Source organism: Gopherus evgoodei, chromosome 9 (assembly GCF_007399415.2).
Source record: "Gopherus evgoodei ecotype Sinaloan lineage chromosome 9, rGopEvg1_v1.p, whole genome shotgun sequence".
Lineage (NCBI taxonomy): Eukaryota > Metazoa > Chordata > Testudines > Testudinidae > Gopherus > Gopherus evgoodei.
This window is the reverse complement of record NC_044330.1, coordinates 4574417-4591798: the sequence shown is the minus strand read 5'-3', so window position 1 is coordinate 4591798 and position 17382 is coordinate 4574417. Positions and strand designations below refer to the sequence as shown.

General features: G+C 46.4%; 1 long non-coding RNA gene across 1 annotated transcript; it reads left to right on the top strand.

Annotated features, from left to right (window-relative positions):
• Positions 1-6339: 6339 nt before the first annotated feature.
• Positions 6340-8640, top strand: LOC115657787. The gene is made up of 2 exons (XR_004002057.1): positions 6340-7475; positions 7582-8640. It is a non-coding gene; the product is annotated as an uncharacterized LOC115657787 (long non-coding RNA).
• Positions 8641-17382: the final 8742 nt, after the last annotated feature.

Sequence of the window (17382 nt, the reverse complement as noted above, 5' to 3'; positions counted from 1 at the left end):
GAACACATGCTACATGCAGCATCAGGGTTACCATGTTGGCCCTTGTTTGAGTCAGCCCGAGGGGCTCGTTCTCAGGTCTACTGTTGCAAGGTCCTATGCAAGCTATTAGTTCTGGCCCCCGGAGGGGCAGAAGGCGATGCTGTCATTTTTGGCTTACAAATAACGCAGCTCTTTGAAATCCCCTTTCCCCTCTCTCACGTTCCTGACGAAGGCAAGGCTTTAAATCTTGAATAGCCTGGGTGTGTGTTTGGCGTATGCCTTGAATACGTTATCAGACTGGGAGCACAATGAGGGGTTTCAAGATCGATTCCTCTTCAGCCCTGATTGTCGGGTTCTTGTTTGAAACTAGACGTCCCCTTTGAGACAAGCCCTGTAGAACTTACACTTTAGTGGATGGAACAAGAATTCAACTCAGATTGGAACTAACAGGGTTCTGTATAAATTTGCCATAGTTCTGAAGGAATTACTCTAAAAGCTTATGGGGCAGATTCCCTCATTGGTGTAAATATGGTACTTTACACCAGTGGGGGATCTGCCCCATAGGACGTTATTCTCTATGCAACTCAATCAACTGATTTGTTTGAACTAGTCTATAGAAATCGATAGCAGGGTTAGAGTTCTTTAATCACTTCTATAGGTGGCTTCCAAAAAAACCTATGGAAACATTGCAGGGCTTCCGGACTTCTTCATAAGGGCTGTGGCTTATAGAAACATGAGACTTCACCCGAATTAAGCTGTATAGATACCTAAGTTTGTGTTAGATGAAGCTGATCGTTAATCGAGCAGTAGTAATAGAATCATAGAAATAAGAACTGGGTTTGCTGATTTTCCCATGCCTAGTGCTGATGCAGATTTTTCCAGCATTGGGTATGACTGAGATGAGACTTTGACCCAGAGCATAATGGTTCAAAAATTTCACTCTATTTATTTTTATTCTTTTGAAATAAATTTTCTTTATCTTTTGGGTATTATTTTGGACCTGATCCTGCAGCCTTTACTCACATGAGTAGTTCCACTGACTTTGGTGGTGTTATTTGTGTACAAGTGATAGGATTGGACCCCGCTACAGAATCTAGGAAAGTGATTGCAGACATACTCTGTTTCACTTGCATTAATCGCACCAGGTCGTTTCAAGCAAGAGCTCTCTATTTCATAAGTAGCAGGGCCTGCCATTACAATCTGAGTTCTGATCTTATCGACAGACATTATGACTTTCTAGGTATTGCAGCTCGGTTCAGAATCCTACGTTTGCCTCTGTTTAAACTTGGATTGATTAGTAGAGGGAACAGCAAGAGCTGTGACACCCAGGGAGGTGCAGTGACTATAGATAAAGGCGTTATCTTCCTTCTGTGTCTGCAGGATTTAAAGCTTGGAATGGATCACACACATGAGAGGAAAACTTTCCCAACCATGCACAGGGGCTGTGAACAGTATACCCGTTATATAGCTTTCAAACTCTTGGAATGTTTGTAGGAATGGACATTTTAATCTTTTTCAGGTCTCAGCTAGTGTACTTTCCAGTGAGGGAGTTTACATACCATCATTGATGGCAGCAGCATCTGTTGGATCTGAGCTTTCATTTTGTTTTTAAATTAAATGTCTAGCCCATATGGTTGCAAAGAAATCCTTCCAAATGTGGCCTCCATAGGAGACTGTCTCTTGGGTCATGCAGGCAAGTTGAAATAGAAGTCCTGATTCCGTTTCTGATTACACCAGGGAAAATCAGGGGTAACTTCGGTGGAGTTGTAGCAGTGTAAAAGTGGTATGAGATCAGGATCAGGATCCCTCAGAGTTTTGAACTCTCACGCCCCCATTCATCTCAATAGGATGTTATCCCAGAAACATAATGACGACATTGGATGCTAACGTAGTTGCCAAATTCGCTGCTGATCATTTTGGCAAAGAACACCCAGCTGTTCAGGAGCTGGACTAGAGTTTGGGAATGGGGGTGGAACTAAAGAAGAACGAACCCTGTTTTTTTCTGTTATGTCACAGCCTAGCTATGTTTGCTCAATAGGGATAAAAAGTACTGTACAAGTATAAGAATCTATGCAACAACAACAAAAAAGTCACCAAACCCGGATATTTTAATGCACACAGAACTAACTATATGCTAAGCCTCCCTTTTCTCCAGCAAGCACTATTATTGCTTTAATTTTTTTTGTCTGACTTTGCACAAAGCACAAAGAATTTTTTTTAACACTACTTCTAAGAAAGTCAATACCTAAAAGGAGGAGGGGGAGGGAGTCTTATTTTCGAACACTTGGATTTTTCTGGCTTGGAAATTAATCATTTCTACACCTGACCCAATTCCTGCAGCTGCCAAAAAAAGAAAAGAGAACACTATTTAAATTTCTCGTAGAGCCATTTCTCTCTTAAAATATACCAAAGCAATTTGAGGTGGGGGTGGAGACTTAACTGTTTATCTCCACAGCCTAATTTTTTTCTCTCTTTATGTTTCTAACTGTCAAGGAAAAAGAAGGTTAGAAAGCTATTCTTGGACTGTATTATTGATGCATTCCGTTGCCATTATGCAGGGTGCCTGTGTTGCTTCATACACTGGGATGTTATAATGGCCATCTTCCCCATATTCCCTCTTTGAGGCGATACGGATTAAATCTGACCAGCTACTATTTGCAAGATTTTTTTGAAAAACTATTTTGAGAACAGGGTGTAGCGAGGATTGAGTTCAGACTTCTTTGGACGAGTTTGCAAATGTGTCAGAGATCATAAAGGAAATATTGAGGGCAAGACTCCAGTGCAGTGGCTTTCAATCTTTTTGTCTTTTGCGGACCCCCCCACAAAATTTCAAATGGAGGTGCGGATCCCTTTGGAAATCTTAAACAGTCTGCGGACCCCCAGGTGTCCATGGATCACAGGTTGAAAGCCACTGCTCTAGTGAATGGGACAACATATGTTGTGTGACTGCAGGCAAATTGTGTGCCTGGGTTTATGCTCCCATATCTTCTCTGTTTAGATTGTAAATTCTTCAGTGCCGAGACTGCTGTTCACTGTGTCTATACAGAACCTAGTACTATCAGGGCTTCTCTAATCCAAATAACATAATCATCCGTTTTGTATTATCTAGCAAATTCAATTGAGCAATGCCAGTTTCCTGGGAATTTCCACAAAGTAAGGGTCAGCTTGTTTCAGGACCCTCCAGATTTGATTCTATGTTTTAAAAGGTCAGAGAAGTGAACAGAGTGCATAGGAACAGTTTCATGATGTAAACTTTCCCCTGTAGTGTTGGAAGCCACAACTCAGCGATTTGCTAGCCGCATGTGAAACTGGCCGAGAAGAGTGAAGTGCAAAACAAAACAAAAAAATACACGTGGCAGAAACTGAATGATACAGTTGACCTGATATGCACAGGGGCTGCTGCAGCTCCCCCTAATTTCAACCCAGAGGAGCTTCACATGGTCAGCACTTCTGAAAATCAGGCGCCCGTATACTTTTAAATTCCTTCATTATTGTGAATTGTATTTAGGTCACACCAAGGGGCCAGCGGAGAGTGGGGCACCATTGTGCTGGGCCTCATATAAACACAGAGCAATAAACAGCCCCTGCCATGAGAAGCAATATGTTACAGTTTCATCGATTTCAAGGTACAGAAGGTAGCATCAGATCAGTCTTGTTTCCTAGTTACGGGTAGGGAATTTTCTGAATTTAAATTGTTGGGCGCGGAGGGAGAGGTTGCGTTTTCATTTGGGAAACAGGTCACATTTCAAAGAGAAAGAAAGGAAGGATGTTGTCTGTAGCTTTTTATTTTTTCATTATTAATATTGTTGTTTTAGTGGTTGAGAAATGAGAAAAATATCATAACCTGAAACATTCCATAAACTAGAGACAAAGTCAAATAACTCCCGTTCAAATATTGTTTCACCTCAGCTGGAGTTTGTTCTGTTCTTTGTACACAGGTGCATTATAGAAGTAGAAGATGGAGAAGACGATTAGCTAAATTCGTCCATCTCACACTCAGTGCTCAATCTGTTCCCTACAGGATATTTTCTAGCGCTTTGTCCAGTCGATTTTTTTTAGTTTATTTCTATTTTTACGTAAGATCTTAATAGCACAATGTTTTTTTGCTAGAAACAGGGTCTTCTCCCTACTGCTAACTATGGGAATACGTGCAATGGTTAGGATTCGAGAGCAGATCTCCTTGCGTGGTGCTAATGTTCCTGAGGATGGCAAGGTGGTATTAACTGAGGTTGGTTAGAGGGTTTGGTTCATTGTTTAATATGCTGAGTTTGTCCCCTTGTAAAAAACAAAATGGTGGCACTATGGTTTTGGGGGGGGTTTGTGTCCAGTGCCTTCTCAACAGATCTAGATTGGCAGGAAACACCTGACAGTTTGGCATAGAGAGATGCGATGACTGTCCTGTGAGACAGACAGATCACAAAGCTATGTCTGTCCAATCAATGATATTTCTAATTTACCTATTGCCATAGCAGCTAAGCATCTAAAGAGCACAAATGACGTGTTGCTTACTATTACACATGGTGGGTTTTAGAAACATTCCCCATATATTTTGCTCTCTGTACCAAGTGCCTATTCTAAGAGCCACAACTTATTAGACTTTCTGTATAGGCAGAACAAGGAACTAATTAAAGTGCAGAGCAAGGATAAGAACGATCAAAATGATTCCAAATGGAAGCAAGACATGAGTGTCAAAGATTAGCTCTTCATTAACGCGTACCAAAGCAGCAGCTCATACCGTGTATGTCGCCCAATATACACAGTCACCTTGTAGATCTCCCTTCTGCATAGTAATAGGTTTCAAAGGTTGACTCCCTGGTAGTGGCTGATTTAAGGGGTTCGGTTTTGCATACACACCAAAGTTATGGAGGTTAGAGAGCCAGCGATGTGTAGGGAAACATGCTTGAAAGTTTGCATGGTCAGTAAGATCTAAGAATGTTAAGCACTTTGGGGGGATATGTTTGGGGATGTTATTTATTTGATTGTAAACTGCCTGTGTTTCATATGTTCTTATTCCTTGCATAACACTGGAGGGTAAAATCCATAGATGCCAGAGAAGGCTAGATGCTGTGGTGGGAGAAGTCAGGCTACCCAGTGCCAGCTAAGCCATACCAGGCGTTTAGTGTGCTTTCACACTCATCCCTGAAAATATCGCTGAGTGCCATTTGATGGAGCGGTTCCCCCTGCTGTGTACCACGGGGGGAGTGCAGGCCAAGACTGGAACAGGGTTCAAAAAAGAATTAGATACGTTCATGGAGGATAGGCCTATCAGTGGCTATTAGCCAGGACGGGCAGAGGTGGTGTCCCCAGCCTCTGTTTGCCAGAAGATGGGAATGGGTGACAGGATGAATCACTTGATGATTACCTGTTCTGTTCATTCCTCTGGGGCACCTGGTATTGGCCACTGTCGGCAGACAGGATGCTGGGCTGGATGGACCTTTGGTCTGATCTGGAATCGCCGTTCTTATGTTCTTCTGAGTAATGTTTGTCCAAAGAGACAGCAAAACGGAGGCTTGATGTGTTCTAACATGTAATGCTCTAGCACCCCCACCTCTTTTGCTGTCCCTCTGGAAGTCAGTGCGTGAAGGTAAAGACATGTACGGACCTGACCTGGTCCTTACCCTGGTGTAACCCCCCAGACTTACTGGTGTAAGTGAGATCAGAATCAGTGTTTAGATGGGCAGGGTGTATGTCAGGACACAGCTCTGTAGGTAACATTGCCCAACTCCTCAGAGCCTCCCAGCTCCCCAAACTGGCCTAGCCCTTGCGTTGTGGGTAATCCCACTGACTGCAATGGGGCGACTTGCCAGCGTAGGAATTTCAGAAGCAGGCCACTGGTTGATCCAAACAAGTCTGGGTCAGAGGTGGACTTGAATCTTCTCTGCACTAGTTTATCCATCTTCAAAGCACTTCTTCTACATCCTAACAAGAAACACCTCTCTGCTCCACATAGTGAGACCACCGGTGGTTGGCTGCTGATGGGACTGCACTGGCTACCCAGACATACCGTGCCTACAGTTCCAGTGTCACTAACACCCATAGGCGCCAACTTTCCCAGTGCTGGTGGATGCTTTACCCTCCCCTTGCCCCTGGCCCTGCCCCGACTCCACCCTGTCCCACCCCCATTCTAACCCCTCCCCCAAAGTCCCTGCCCCAACTCCACCTCTTCATTGCCCCTATTGGACCCCTTCCCTAAATCCCTGCCCCGGCCTCGCCTCTTCCCCGAGCGTGCTGCATTCCCCCTCCTCCCCTCCTGGTGCTTGCCCCGCGAAACAGCTGTTTTGCTGGGGCAAGTGCTGGGAGGGAGGGGGAGAAGCAGGGAAGGCGCGCTCAGGGGAGGAGGTGGAGGTGAGCTGGGGCAGGGAGCTGCCAGTGAGTGCCGAGCACCCACCAATTTTTCCCCTTGGGTGCTCCGGGACTGGAGTCAGCGCCTATGCTAACACATACACAGCGCCTGGAGCTGGCCTCCTCTGTGTGCTTCTAGCCACTCAGACCGGAGATAAGCTCAGGAGACACATTTTGGATCAAAATCCAACTTTCCCCAGTCCAAGGGTGTTTGTAGCTGGGCTTCTGTTTCAGCCCATCGTAGCAGATAGGAACCAGCTTCACATGTTGGGTCTAGATCCAGACTTTCCAAGGATTCCAGGGAGTGGGCAGAGGCTGTAGCTGGAATATTGGGTCAGGTCCATCTCCGCTCAGAATAAACAGCAGAGGCTGGCTGGCTTCAGTCATAGGCAGTTGCCACGGGGGGTCCCAATCGCAGCGGGTGCCATTCCAGAGAAAGGTCTCTTCTTGGCCAAATGCCATTTCTTAAGTCCCAGAGCATCTTCCCAGAGCTTGGAGACCTGAATGGCTGTTGCACATTGCAAGGAGAAGCATGCACCCAAGAATGTAGTAACCCTTCAGAGCTGCCACGCCTCGGCCCAGCCCTGCTAACCGCAGCATTCTGCATCGGGGCCCTTTGGAGAAGTTAGCTCTTCGGTGTGAGGTAGTTTATAGTGAATTTCTGTGCAAGGTGTGAGGTCTGTTACCATTGGGAGGAGAGTGTGACTGTGTGAGGTGTGCAAGGTGTGAGGTCTGTTACCGTTGGGAGAAGAGTGTGACTGTGTGAGGTGTGCAAGGTGTGAGGTCTGTTACCGTTGGGAGGAGAGTGTGACTCTGTGAGGTGTGCAAGGTGTGAGGTCTGTTACCGTTGGGAGGAGAGTGTGACTGTGTGAGGTGTGCAAGGTGTGAGGTCTGTTACCGTTGGGAGGAGAGTGTGACTCTGTGAGGTGTGCAAGGTGTGAGGTCTGTTACCGTTGGGAGGAGAGTGTGACTGTGTGAGATGTGCAAGGTGTGAGGTCTGTTACCATTGGGAGAAGAGTGTGGCTGTGTGAGATGTGCAAGGTGTGAGGTCTGTTACCGTTGGGAGGAGAGTGTGACTCTGTGAGGTGTGCAAGGTGTGAAGTCTGTTACCGTTGGGAGAAGAGTGTGACTGTGTGAGGTGTGCAAGGTGTGAGGTCTGTTACCATTGGGAGGAGAGTGTGACTCTGTGAGGTGTGCAAGGTGTGAGGTCTGTTACCGTTTGGAGGAGAGTGTGACTGTGTGAGGTGTGCAAGGTGTGAGGTCTGTTACCGTTGGGAGGACAGTGTGACTTGTGGTGGGTGAGTTTACATCCTCCGAACGTTCTGAGCTGGGCAGATGGAGGTTGTTAGCAGTGAGGACAGCTCCTTGGCTTTAAATGTGGATTGCTAGCTTACTAACACCAGGCATCAGAGAGGCGAGAGAGAAGATAGTGCCTGATCCAAAGAGGCGCCTCCTTGCTGGAAATGCCATGCCTTCAAATCCTAATGAAGTAATGGAAGTTGAGCTTTCAGGATTGGTGCCTTATTCCTCAGTACCACTGGGTACCAGTGATTTACAATTTGCTGAGCACAACCACTACTTAGCAGCTAATCAACTAGGGGCCTAATCTTGGTGCCATTGAGATCAGTGGGAGTCTTGCCATTGACTTCGGTGGAATCAGGATTGGAACTCTTCAAAATTTGTAAAGACCCAATCCTGCAAGCTGCTCAGAGCTCCTCCTGTGAGGTGCCCTCAACTTCCCTTGAAACTGGTCAGGCCTCGTGTCTGGTTCACTGACTGTTTCCACAGGAATTGGAGAGCGCTCAGGACGCACACTTAGCAACTAGCAAGATTGGCCTTTAAGGTGATATATGAAGTTTACTGTCTGGTAACGTGTGTGCATGGATTAAAAATCATTTTATTCAAATGTATTCTGAGACCAGATCCAGCATATACACAGTTTCTGTATTGATAAATATAGAGAGATTTTTTTTTGTTCTCAGCTAGTTACCAATTCTGAACCGCAATTTTCAGAGCAACCGGCATATATTTTTCATTCAACACATAAAATGACTTTTTACAGTAAGAAAATGAAAGCTGTTGTAAGCATGTATTTTCTATATTTGTATTATGCATTATCCAATTCTCTTGAGATTTATTTTCCTCTTTGCTGTGCTCTTTCGGTTGTTATCCTTATTTTATCAGTTATGCTTTTCTAATGTTTTGTAAGGAGAAAAAAATATGCAAAATTGTCAGATGCCTTTTTTCTTTGCAGAAGAAGAATCACAAACGCTTTTTATTACATTTTACCAATCCAATAAACTTAGACATTTCATTTTGGTTTGCTGGCGTGTGAATATTTTTTTCCAAGTCGAATGGTATTTGCTTTCTCTCAGCCTTCCCCTGCAATTGTGTCTTGTTTCTCTTTCTCTCTGAGCCAAATCCTTTCACCATTGGCCTTCCCAAGCTGTTTGAAAAAGATGCTCAAAACCAAGGATTCTTGAAGAAAGTCCGGAGAGAGACCAGTCAACGCTTGTGTAGGCCATTACATGGGCATCGTAAACCTGAGCCTTTGGTTTGGAAAGCACTCCGTTCCTGAGCCCTGAGGTAATCGCGGGTGCAGGCAGCGTGTGTTTTATAGGAAGGTGAGGCTAAGAACATAATGGCCCACCGACGAGTACTTTCCGGATTGAAGTGTGATCTGCTGCAATGGAGCAGAGCAGCCTGTTGTGTAGGTGAACACAAGAGCAGGGCTCATCCCATTGCGTGGAGGGAAGACCCAAGTGTAGAACGATAAAATAAAAAATAATAAATAAAATAAAAAAGAGCAAGTTAAAAATCACTTAGAAAAGTTAGATGCCTGCAAGTCACCAGGGCCTGATGAAATGCATCCTAGAATACTCAAGGAGTTAATAGAGGAGGTATCTGAGCCTCTAGCTATTATCTTTGGAAAGTCATGGGAGACGGGAGAGATTCCAGAAGACTGGAAGGGGGCAAATATAGTGCCCATCTATAAAAAGGGAAATAAAAACAACCCAGGAAACTACAGACCAGTTAGTTTAACTTCTGTGCCAGGGAAGATAATGGAGCAAGTAATTAAAGAAATCATCTGCAAACACTTGGAAGGTGGTAAGGTGATAGGGAATAGCCAGCATGGATTTGTAAAGAACAAATCGTGTCAAACTAATCTGATAACGTTCTTTGATAGGATAACGAGTCTTGTGGATAGGGGAGAAGCGGTGGATGTGGTATACCTAGACTTTAGTAAGGCATTTGATACGGTCTCGCATGATATCCTTATCGATAAACTAGGCAAATACAATTTAGATGGGGCTACTATAAGGTGGGTGCATAACTGGCTGGATAACCGTACTCAGAGAGTAGTTATTAATGGCTCCCAATCCTGCTGGAAAGGTATAACAAGTGGGGTTCCGCAGGGGTCTGTTTTGGGACCGGCTCTGTTCAATATCTTCATCAACGACTTAGATGTTGGCATAGAAAGTACTCTTATTAAGTTTGCAGACGATACCAAACTGGGGAGGGATTGCAACTACTTTGGAGGACAGGATCAAAATTCAAAATGATCTGGACAAATTGGAGAAATGGTCTGAGGTAAACAGGATGAAGTTCAATAAAGATAAATGCAAAGTGCTCCACTTAGGAAGGAACAATCAGTTTCACACATACAGAATGGGAAGAGACTGTCTAGGAAGGAGTATGGCAGAAAGAGATCTAGGGGTCATAGTGGACCACAAGCTTAATATGAGTCAACAGTGTGATACTGTTGCAAAAAAAGCAAGCGTGATTCTGGGATGCATTAACAGGTGTGTTGTAAACAAGACACGAGAAGTCATTCTTCCGCTTTACTCTGCGCTGGTTAGGCCTCAACTGGAGTATTGTGTCCAGTTCTGGGCACCGCATTTCAAGAAAGATGTGGAGAAATTGGAGAGGGTCCAGAGAAGAGCAGCAAGAATGATTAAAGGTCTTGAGAACATGACCTATGAAGGAAAGCTGAAAGAATTCGGTTTATTTAGTTTGGAAAAGAGAATACTGAGAGGGGACATGATAGCAGTTTTCAGGTATCTAAAAGGGTGTCATCAGGAGGAGGGAGAAAACTTGTTCACCTTAGCCTCTAATGATAGAACAAGAAGCAATGGGCTTAAACTGCAGCAAGGGAGATTTAGGTTGGACATTAGGAAAAAGTTCCTAACTGTCAGGGTAGTTAAACACTGGAATAAATTGCCTAGGGAGGTTGTGGAATCTCCATCTCTGGAGATATTTAAGAGTAGGTTAGATAAATGTCTATCAGGGATGGTCTAGACAGTATTTGGTCCTGCCATGAGGGCAGGGGACTGGACTCGATGACCTCTCGAGGTCCCTTCCAGTCCTAGAGTCTATGAATCTATTAATCTAAACCTGTTCGTGGGCTGCCTTCAGGATTGTCACCGAAGTACATCATTTGGACTGTTCCCTGCTCAATATTGCCAAGCCCAGATGCTCCAAAATCAGGAGGCAGGACTCCCAAACTGATGAGAGCTTGGCTTTCAAAATCCCGAGATTTAAAAAAACAACTTTTGTTTTCTTAATTGGCATCCAGGGTTTTCTCTGTTGTCATGAATGCTACTATTAAAAAAAAAAAAAAAAAGCTAAGATTCTCCTATAATCACATGAATCCAAGAGTTGGGGCTTAAAATCAAACACCAACTATTGCAAGACACAATGGAACCATGAGATAGCAACACTGCCTGCTGGATCCACCGTGGGAGGAACATCCCACCCCTGTGCAAGACCTGGTAGCAGGAAAGTGAGGGAGGACATATCTGTCTGCCCTCCCCCCAAATTAATGATCCCTCTTTTCCTGTTAAAGAGGGAGCTCTGAGAGCTGTGTGTGCTCATTCCAATAGTGTCATCCCTATGTATGCACAGAAGGTGTGTTGAGAATTCTGATGGGTTAGACATCACCCATGCAGAAATGTTCATGCTCTGCTGCAGCCGCTCAGTGTGGGAAGGAGGCTAGCACAGTTGTGAGAGAGGGACTGGCGGGAGGTCGAGCATGCCGTTTGCTGAGAAAGCTGGGATTTCCCGAGGAATGGGTCACCCAACTCGAGTTAAAATACAGCAGGATTTGGGCATCCAGCCCCCTTTGAAATCCTTCGGCTCCTTGGAAACCCAGGCCAAGGTTAAGAGATGCTCAGATGGGAATGTAGAGCAAGTGGGGATGGTGAGAGAAGCAGGAACAGAGGGTGCTGCAAAGATAAGCAGGGGCCAACAGAGCTTGCCCTGCCTCTAAAGCATCCTGTCAATATTTTATTAACACATTTAAGGTCAGAAGGGCCCATTATGGTCACCTAGTCTGACAACGTGGATAGCACAGGCCCAAACCTCATGCAGTGATTCCTGCCTCAAGCCCAGAACTTCTGGTTGAGCTAAGCTTGTTTTTTAGAACGAGGCACCTTATGATTTAACCACATCCGGGGATGGAGAATCTACCATGTAAGTTCCAATGGTTTTTAACCCTCGCTGCTGAAATTGTGCATCCTACTTCTGGCCTGAGCTTGGCTAGCTTCCAGGCAACTGATCCCTTGATACCTTTTTCTGCTAGATTAAGAGTCATCTCCGGCCCCATCAGACACCTCCTCCTGTGTTCATGTAGATCATGATCTACTCACTGCTGAACTTTCTCTTAGTTAAGCGAAAGAGGCAGAGCTGCTTGAGTTGGTTGTGCATTTCCAGTCTGCTGGTGTCTTAGCCATGGAAGGAAATGCCAAACCCCTGCCCCACCCCGCCCCCAGAAGGCTTTGCAAACAGGGCAGCTTCTGGAAAAGGATGAGTTCTGCAGCTGCCCCGGCAGGATGTGACAGCTTGAAGGGCTTTAGCTTGGTAATAAAGGGGTTCAAATGTGGCATGCTTAGAAGCCGATTCCAAGTCTTGTCTTGTGTTCCAGAATGATTCAGTCCTATTACTTCCTTTCTAACAAGGACCATTTTCTCTGAACTTACTCAGATGGGAGTTCCAGGGAGCTGTAGTCCACACGCGCCTCCAGAACTCTTTGGAAGGGAGAGAAATGATTAGCGCAGTAGGTTGGGCGGCTGCTTGTCAGAATACTCTGAAGGCAACGGCAGCACCGTTAGCACGGCTGAAAAGCAGGTGCTGCAGGCTGGCTTTCATTGCTTTGCTCAAAACACCCAAGTTTGAAACCTTTGATCTTCCTCTTTGCCACCTCCCAGCCGTCATTCGTCGTGTGACTGCTCTGCGTGGCGAAAGGATGTATATTTCTGAGTGCACCAAAGGGCACAGGTTCAGTGAGACTCTCTTGACATGGCAAGCTGCACAAGTGGGATTGCCAAAGTACAAAGGAGCAGGCACATCTAACCCTGTGGCAGCCTGCGGCAGAGAGCCGCCCAGTGTGAGACGACAGATGCAGGCTTGCCAGGCTCGCACCAGTGCTCTGAAAACAGCTTTCCTAGGCTGCAGAGCCAGAGGCATTTACCCAACTATTTTTAGAGCGCTTACCCGAGCCATCCCAACCCAGGCTTTCTGCCGTGGGCCATCTAAACGTATCCTCAGTGTTTGGCAGTGCCAGGCACAGCCTGCCTAGAACATGCCTTAACAGTGTGGTTGGGGATTTTAGCATCTCTGTCCCTTTCTCATCACTATCCATTCCTGTCAGGTTGCTGTGCAGGGTGATGCCATGTCTGCTCTCTTGCCTGTCTCCCAACGTTTCACAGAGGGGGGGAAACACCCACAGGAAGACAGAGGTCGAGGAAGTTGAATAATAGATTGACAGTGGAATTGGTAGTAGAACTATGGCAGTAACACCTAGCAGCCTCCGAAAGGATCCGTGTCCCAGTGAGTTTATCATCTAGATTTGGAGCCTCTCCCCTCTACGTGGCTGGGTTTAGATTCAGCCTGGGGTGGTAGTAGATGGATCAGTCTGGGGGAAGTTTAGATTGCTGCTGCCATTGCTTGCGTCTGTACAGCGCTGAGCACAGTGAGGTCCTGGTCTCTGGCTAGGGCTTCCAGATGTGCTGGGAATACAGATAAGTAATAATGTGTTGTGGGGATAACGATAGGGCTTCACCAACAATGAAGTCGAGTAGGTTCTTGAAGAGCACAGAGTTTCTGCTACTGCTTCCAAGGCACTGACTGCATTTCCAGAGCTGCGTCAGCCCCCAAGGAACCGATCGCAACATCTGCAAGGTAAGTAAACGTAAATGCCAATCACTGCAGGGCAGAACACACTGCCCTTGTATCTTGGAATTCCGGCGACGGTGGACTGAAACTGCTGCCTTTAAATACACATATAAAAATGCTGCAAAATCATTGCTATTTCAGCAGCTAATTAATTGGGAATGCTCACAGCAAAGGAGTGTATGAGGCAGTAAATGGATCTGGCAGCTGATTAAAGGCTGACGCTGAAGCATTTAATTACCGCGAAAGCCAATTATCACACGTGTGTCCTCTGCCACCCTGGACATTGTTGCTGCTGCACGCCCTGGCAAAGGAACGGTAGTAAAGCTGGAGAAGGAGATATGTGTGTGAAATACATGGCTTTCTAACCAGGTCAGAATTCTGCCATGCCCCATTCTCCGACTTCCCATTTATGTCACTTGCAGATGAACCCTGGTAGGTTCCTGGAAAGGTCTTGTAGGCTAAAGTCTCACTGAAGTTTGGTTTGCCGGATCTAAGTGGTGCCTAGACCTTGTGTTGGCCATCTGTCCAGAGGTGCTTTCCTAGCCTGTGTGTGAAGTGGTGAGCTCAGACTCGGTGACAGGGGCTGGAGAAAAACCAGTTGGGATTTAGAGGGCACTCTTGGAGGGTGAGAGGAATGTTCGAGTTTTCTCAACTTTTTTTACAGTCTTTTCATCAAAAAATGTTCACTTGCAGAGCATTTTGCATTATTACTCAGCTAGACAATTAAAAAGGTGGAGGCTGGTTTTGAGAGGGGGCTAAGCACTTGCACCTCCCATTGAGTTAACCTGGTGCCCTCAATACCTGTGAAAAATCAAGCCCTTCATGTCCAAATTCCCTCCTAACCTCGTTCAGCAGAAGTCACTTCTTCCCTTCAAAGGAGTTTCCTAGAGAAATTCTCTCTTAGAAAATCCTTGGCAAGGAGCTTAGCCAGTCTTGGCTTGCAAGCCTGCCTCACGCTGTCGTTAGCAAGCCTGCCTCACTCTGTCGTTAGCAAGCCTGCCTCACGCTGTCGTTAGCAAGCCTCTGCATTAAATGGTGATGAGCTCTTTGCTCCCAGTTAGCGATGGGAAACGCAATCTGTGTGTTAAACCAGAGCTGGGAATTACGTCCAAATACCAAACTGTTTGTTACACTTACTGCCCACCTCCTTTCGCCTTGGGAGGCGGAAACCTTCTCGACAAGCTAGTCCGTCTCATTCAGGCCAGGCAGAGATGCGATTAGAGAATGTGTGGGGTCAGATAATCACAGACACCTCCGGAGGTCTCTCTCTGCCACTGATGAGAACCTTGGAACAGAGGAATGCCAAATTGGATCAGATCGGGGTCCATCTGGCCCATTGTCCTGTCCCTGACATGGGCCAGCACCAGTTGCTACACAGGTTGGTGGACTTGTCGCAGTTGAGAGGAACTGCACCTGTATTCCCTCCCCATTGTCCAGGAAGGACACCCACTCTAGGCTCCTGGCTCTTCACCTGTCACCTCTTCTGGGTGCAGACCCGCCACTGTCATCCTCCAAGGTTCTTCCAGGCTACACAGCTCCCTGCCTACACTGTGATATCGCCAGCAAGCCCGACTGCCTAAACAGACTAGCGTCCACGCTTCGCTTTCCCCTCTGAGGCAATGAACAGTGCAGTTGCCCGCTGTCTCAAGTGATCCCACAGCTCTTTATAAACAAGCATGTTTATTCCTAAGGTGAGCCTCACAGAGAAAACATACACACAATAAAAATCCTTGTACGCCTGCTGAAAGCTTCCCTGAGATTCCCCCATCAGCCTTATGCAGCCTCAGTAGGCCAAAAACTTTCCATCCCTTCCCACAAAGGTTTGGGCCCCCCCTTGGTCAGAAGGTCCTGTCTATTAGCTGGATCAGAAAGAAGGCCCTGAGACAGTTTAGACTCAGGCTATTTATCCAAATGTCTTTTCTTTGTCTGTTGGTCCCTGGAGAATCCAGTTTGAATGAGCCTCTCCAGGTGGTGATACCTCTCTGGAGGTGTTATAACCCTGAGTGAATTTGCCTAATCACCCCACCCCACAACTGTTCTGAATTCCTGGAGGCCTGTGATCTTCCTCCCCCATGGGATTACATACAATCCCTGGCCCACAGTGTTACATACACTTAGTACAGTAAGATCTTCCCAAAGATATTGAAGTAAATTATCATCTGTGTCACAGCAGTGATGAGCTACCTGTCCCCAGGGCAAGTTTCCTCCTGATCTCCACTCGGTAGAGATCATCATGGGCCCTGACTCAAACTTCCTGAACGTTGGTGTTGTCTTTTCCCTTTTTAACCCTTACTGCTTTAGCCGTGGGTGTTCTCATTATCTATGTACATGCCCAATCCTCTCTTGAATCCTGCAAAATTCTGGGCCTCTAGGATCAGGGCCGGCTCCAGGCCACAGCGCGCCAAGCGCGTGTTTGGGGCAGCACGCCACGAGGGGTGCTCTGCTGGTCGCCGGGAGGGCGACAGGTGGCTGCCGTGGACCTCCCGGAGGCATGCCTGCGGAGTGTCCGCTGGTCCTGCGGCTCCGGTGGAGCATCCGCAGGCACGCCGGAGCCGCGGGACCACTGGACCCCTCGCAGGGAAGCCTGCAGGATGTCCACCAGAGCTGCGCGAGCGGCAGAGCACCCCCCGCGGCGTGCTGCCATGCTTGGGGCGGTGAAATTGCTAGAGCTGGCCCTGTCTAGGATAGCTTGTGGATGAGAATTCAGCAGGCTAAGTGAGGCTGGTGTTAAAGAGAACACGATGACCCTCTAAAACATCCTCTGACTCCCGTAGCCTGGTGAGCAGTGTTCTTACCAGCCATTGGTGACCAAATGCAGCCGCTGGTTCTTAACCAGGAAAATATCTGCTCTATTGTGGAGATTCTTCATTTCCTAGAAGGTGTTGTTTTCCCCTTTAGCTATGGTTTTCAGCCAAGGCAAAGGACAGGGAGATTCAAATGACAAAGCCAGGCAGGACTAGAGAAAATCCCCTGTTATCATCATGACATCTGTGCCGCTTGCTAAAATCAACATGCTTCAGCAAAGGAATTTATGAATTCTTTTTAACCATTCACACACTAGCTCCTGCCGGTGCCATCTGTGTTTAGAAGAGTGAAGGATAGCCAGATACCAGCTGAGGGTAGATATAAGAGCCTGCTTCTCTGGTGTTTGAATGCATTAGGAGGCTTTGTATCTGTCCAGAGATGAGAGCTTTTAATCCCATTTGTGATGCACCATATCAGACTGAAATAACGTCTGCATGAGCCTTAAACAGAAACACTGTTAGATTTACAACTGACACAAAAATGTCCCCTGGCTGACTTGGGAAAGCTGTAAGCAGTAACGGTGTACTCTTGAAATACCTGCTTCCTCTGCAAAATTGACCTAAAGAAGGATGTACTGTTCATTTAAGTACCTCAATTAGTTCATTTATTCAGAGAACATCTTCACTGCCCACTGCTATAAAGAGATCTGCTTCTGGCTCAGCAGCTGGAGACCCACATCCCCTAAGTCAGTGGGGCTGCTGACAGCTGTTTCACCAAGGAACTTCTGAGCTACACAGCTCTGGGCAGGGTGGGAGGATCAGTGGCAGGGATTCGGGTTGTTTGATATCTAGGGATGGGCACACTGGGTCCAATAAACCGATACTCCTCTGACCCTTTGCCACAGCATGGAGAGAACTTTGCCTGAAGGTCCAAAGACAATGTGGTGAACACCTTTTTTTGCTTTGGTATCAGTTTTTTTCATGTTTCATGTTTCTGCGCTACCTGAAACACCACTAACAAGATTGTTCCAGCATGGCCAAAGCAGGAGGCAATCTCCCCAGAGAGCCTGTTCTGATGGTCACACAGAGCCTTGACATAGAATCATAGAAAATTAGGGATGGAAGAGATCTTAGGAGGTCATTT